Source organism: Betta splendens, chromosome 15, assembly GCF_900634795.4.
Source record: "Betta splendens chromosome 15, fBetSpl5.4, whole genome shotgun sequence".
In the NCBI taxonomy this organism is placed as follows: Eukaryota; Metazoa; Chordata; class Actinopteri; order Anabantiformes; family Osphronemidae; genus Betta; species Betta splendens.
Window position 1 is genome coordinate 19,177,771 of NC_040895.2, and position 5,409 is coordinate 19,183,179.

Genomic DNA, 5,409 nt, shown 5'->3' on the forward strand with positions numbered 1-5,409 from the left:
TCTAAGTGTCATCAGTTATTCTTTTGGAAAACTGGAAACCATTTGTGGTCTTAGTTTTATATATTTTATACAATATTCTCTGTTAGTCCAGACGTTATCACAGGTTGAAAACAGTACAGTCCTTTTGAAAGGAGCGACTTGTCTTCTGTCCCGTAATTTGAAGCAAACCTTTAAACTCCGGCGTTGGTCTTCCATCGGTTATGAGCTTTTTTTTTGAAAATGTCTTAAGACGACTTACATAATTCTCCTCACTCTTGAGAGTTGGGAAATAATCTAACAGTTGGTTTGCTAACTCACTGGAGCAGCGCCAACCTTATTGGCACAAAGAGGCGCCTGACAAAAGAAACAAAAACAAAACATAATCGCCTGACAGTAGCAGCCAAGCACCTGTCAGCTTCCGTAGAGGCCATTTCCTGTCATGCCTCATTTCGAGTTTTCTTTCTTTCCCGTTTTTGCGCGATCAAGAAAGTAATTATGCTAAACACACATCGATAAACACATTCATGAACTGGTAGAAAGTGACAGTAAAGAAAAAATCTGCATTTTGTTGGTGACAAGCTATGATACAGGAAGCAATCGCTTCACGTATTAACCCATGTAATGACGGCTCGAGAATGGAAGCTGGAGCCCTTGGCTGAGGCTCGGCTCATTTATGCCTCTTGTTATACTGTATATTAGGGTCGGAAATGCGCATATTCAGTGATTTTTCCTTGTGAAAATGTGAAGAAATTTTGAAAAATGTAGAGGAAATAAATTTATTACATAGATCAGTGGACCTATATTGATTTCTATTTTATGTTATTAGGTATTCATATTAGGGTATTTTATGAGGTGCCGAATGTAAAAGGAGCACCTATAACTAGTTTTCTCACATTTAACTAAATGACACAACATGTTTTCTCACATTTAGTTAAATGTGCAAAAGTCTAAAGGTAAATGTTAAATGTAAATGTTAAATGTAAATGTTAAATGTAAATGTAAATGTAAATGTAAATGTAAATGTAAATGTTAAATGTAAATGTTAAATGTTAAATGTTAAATGTTAAATGTAAATGTCAAATGTAAATGTAAATGTAAATGTAAATGTAAATGTAAATGTTAAATGTAAATGTTAAATGTTAAATGTTAAATGTTAAATGTAAATGTTAAATGTTCGCCGAGTGTAAACTGAATATTCATGAATGTGCAAGTAGACTCCACCCCTCTGGTCTAAGTTTAGAGACGCGAACTCAATCACCTCAAACAGTGCGCGCAAACCCCGCCCACATCTGATCTGGAAACTTTTTGTTTTAGCCTGGACGTAACTTCGGCTAGCTAGTATAGTTAGCCAACTAATTCTCCACTGGCGCCACAGAAATTTTCTATTTAAACCTACTTAACTCCTCATTAATGGTGTTTACGACAGAACAGCAGTTTGAAGCGGAGCCTCAGCCCGCATACCTGCCCTTACAGCCCGTTCAATCTCCCCCAACGGGAGGGAGTCGGAGCTGGTGGCCATGATGGCTTCGACTTCAGGCTTCACTCCAGTATTTCACCCCATAGTATTTTGTCAGGCGAAGTGAGGCCCTCCCCTGCCTACCTTGACCACACATCACTGGTAGGAGGAGTAATTGGGTGTTGTGGAAACAGAATGAGGGACGACATAACAAATAACTGTCAAAGTCTGAGGGGAAAAGTGTCGTATGGAGGAAGGTAAATGAAAATGGCAGCATTGCTGGGACAAGGACAGAAAGGGTAGACATTTGTATAAGGTGCAGAAGAAAGTGGGGGAGGACGGGGGGTGGAGCACAAAAAGACAGGAAAAAGTATTTTTACCTGGCTGTGATCAGGGCACACTAATTTGAACAATACACAAAGTGTCACGATTCATGTCAGTTCCGGTTTTATATTGAAAGGACTTCCTGTTTCACCTCAGCTGTTTTCTGTTATCCTGGTTCACCACGCACACCTGTCACTAATCAGTAATCACACCCAGGATTTAAGCACCACCTCAGCCAGCAGTCAGACGCCAGATTGTTGAGTCATTGCACTATTTTCCAGCGTTCTAGTTTTTGTTCTCTCATGTTGTTGATCTTGCCTGCTCTGATCGCTGATTCCTGCCTGACCCTTCTCTGTACCTTCGCTTGGATAGTGACATTTGCCCGACCGTCTGACCAGTGAGTTTGTCTAGCCCTTACCTGTACTGTCGCTGAGTTTTCTGTGTACCGAACCACTGCCTGCCTCCTGGACCTGATCTCACCTGTTCCTTCTCTGTACCCGACGCTGAGACATCCTGTGTATGACCTGGACTGATTGACAATGCTGATTCAATAAACCCTGCTCTAATTTACCCAGCCCGAGAGTGCGCTGTGCATTTGGGTCCTCAGCCGTGTGTTCTTGACACAAAGTATATTGGGGAAACATGACAACTGGATGTGCACTTGTTTTCATCAAGTCTGATTAAGAGGATTTGAAAAGTGATTAGAATTCTGTAGGTGTAGGTGAATGAGGGACGACATTTGGGGCAGAATGAGATTCGGGCACATAGGACTCAACAGCACATAGAAAGTGATGGGGAAACACGAAACAGGATTGTGTGGGTGTGTCATGGACTGCACGAGAACTGAGACTGGTTGGGGGATGTTGGAAATAGAGAAAATTTTTGTTTTCTTGAAGAGATGGCTAAAGTGGGGAAAATATATGTATATGTGTATACCACTCTATTCTCACCCTCCGCGGGGGGTCTCATCCACTTTCCAAGCTCGGGTCCTCTACCAGAGGCCAGGGAGCTTGAGGGTTCTGCGCAGTATCCTTGCTGTTCCTAGGACTGCACTTTTCTGGACTGAGATTTCGAGTGTTTTTCCAGGGATCTGTTGTAGCCACTCCTCCAGTTTGGGGGTCACTGCCCCCAGTGCTCCGATCGCCACAGGCACCACTGTGGCCTTCACCTTCCAAGCCATCTCCAGTTCTTCTCTGAGCCCTTGGTATTTTCTAGTTTCTCATGTTCCTTTTTCCTGATGTTGCCATCGCTTGGTATTGCCACATCCACCACTACGGCTTTCCTCTGTTCTTTGTCCACCACCACAATGTCTGGTTGGTTCGCCATTACCATTCTGTCTGTCTGTATCTGGAAGTCCCACAGGATCTTGGCTCGCTCGTTCTCTACCACCTTGGGAGGTGTTTCCCACTTTGACCTTGGGGTTTCCAGTCCATATTCTGCACAGATGTTCCTGTATACTATGCCAGCCACTTGGTTATGGCGTTCCATGTATGCTTTCCCTGCCAGCATCTTACACCCTGCAGTTATGTGCTGGACCGTCTCTGGGGCCTCTTTGCACAGTCTACACCTTGGGTCTTGTCTGGTGTGGTAGATCTGGACCTCTATGGCTCTGGTGCTCAGGGCCTGCTCCTGTGCGGCCAGGATGAGTGCCTCTGTGCTGTCCTTCAGCCCAGCCCTTTCAAGCCATTGGTAGGATTTATTGAGATCAGCCACTTCAGTTATGTTCCGGTGGTACATCCCGTGTAAGGGCTTGTCCTCCCATGATGGTCCCTCTTCCCGCATCTCATCCTCTGTTCTCCACTGCCTAAGACATTCACTCAGCACGTCATCTGTCGGGGCCTTCTCCTTGATGTATTTATGGATCTTGGATGTTTCATCCTGGATAGTGGCTCTCACGCTCACTAGTCCTCGGCCTCCTTCCTTGCGGCTAGCGTACAGTCTCAGGGTGCTGGATTTGGGGTGGAACCCTCCATGCATGGTGAGGAGCTTTCGTGTCTTAACATCTGTGGTCTGTATCTCTTCCTTTGGCCACCTTATTATTCCCGCAGGGTATCTGATCACTGGCAGGGCGTAGCTGTTTATTGCCTGGGATTTGTTCTTGCCATTGAGCTGGCTTCTTAGGACTTGCCTTACTCGTTGGAGGTATTTGGCTGTTGCCGCATTCCTTGTTGCCTGTGCAAGGTTGCCGTTTGCCTGTGGTATTCCAAGGTACTTGTAACTGTCCTCAATGTCTGCTATTGTTCCTTCTGGGAGTGAGACCCCTTCTGTGTGGATTACCTTGCCTCTCTTTGTCACCATCCTCCCACATTTCTCGAGCCCGAATGACATCCCGATGTCCGAGCTGTAGATCCTGGTGGTGTGGATCAGTGAGTCGATGTCTCGCTCACTCTTGGCGTACAGCTTGATGTCATCCATGTAGAGGAGGTGACTTATGGTGGCCCCGTTCCGGAGTTGGTATCCATAGCCAGTCTTGTTTATTATTTGGCTGAGGGGGTTCAGACCTATGCAGAACAGCAGTGGGGACAGTGCATCTCCTTGGTATATGCCACATTTGATGGATACTTGGGCAAGTGGCTTCCCATTGGCTTCAAGTGTGGTTCTCCACAACCTCATTGAGTTTGCAATGAAGGCCCTTAGAGTTCTGTTGATGTTGTACAGCTCCAAGCATTCAGTGATCCATGTGTGTGGCATTGAGTCATAGGCTTTCTTGTAGTCGATCCAGGCTGTGCACAGGTTGGTGTGTCGCATTCTGCAGTCTTGGGCGACTGTTCTGTCTACCAGGAGTTGGTGTTTGGCTCCTCTGGTATCCTTATTAATGCCCTTCTGTGCTTCGCTCCTGTATTGACCCATGTGTCCACTTATCTTAGCTGCGATGATGCCTGACATGAGCTTCCATGTTGTGGAGAGGCAGGTTATTGGCCGGTAGTTGGATGGGACTGCACCCTTTGAGGGATCCTTCATTATCAGGATCGTTCGCCCTTCGGTTAGCCATTCAGGGTGAGTCCCATCCCTTAGCAGCTGGTTCATTTGTGCTGCCAGGCGCTCATGGATTGCAGTGAGCTTCTTTAGCCAGTAGGCGTGGATCATGTCAGGGCCAGGTGCTGTCCAGTTTTTCATACCTGAGACTCTTTGTTGGATGTCTGCCACTGTGATAGTCACTGGATTCTGTTCAGGGAGGTTGCTGTGGTCTTCCCTCAGATCCACCAGCCACTGTGCATCTCTGTTGTGTGATGCCTCCCTCTCCCATATCCCTTTCCAGTACTGTTCGGTTTCCAGCCTTGGTGGGTCTGCTCTGCCGTAGTTACCCTGCCATTGAGAGTACACTTTCGCAGGTTGTGTTGCGAACAGCCGGTTTATTCGTCTGGCTTCATTATCTCTGGTGTATCTCTTTATATATATATATATATATATATATATATATATATATATATATATATATATATATATATATATATATATATATATATATATATATATATATATATAAAGAAAGAAAGAAAGAAATAGCTGAGATGCGATATATATATATATATATAAGCTCACTGGATAGCTCAATCGGTAAGGTCGCAAGACTGTATACGGGTGGTCCCCGGTTCGAATTCCCGTTAGGGCAAATAAGCATCCAGTGTGGGTCCTTGGGCAAGACCCTT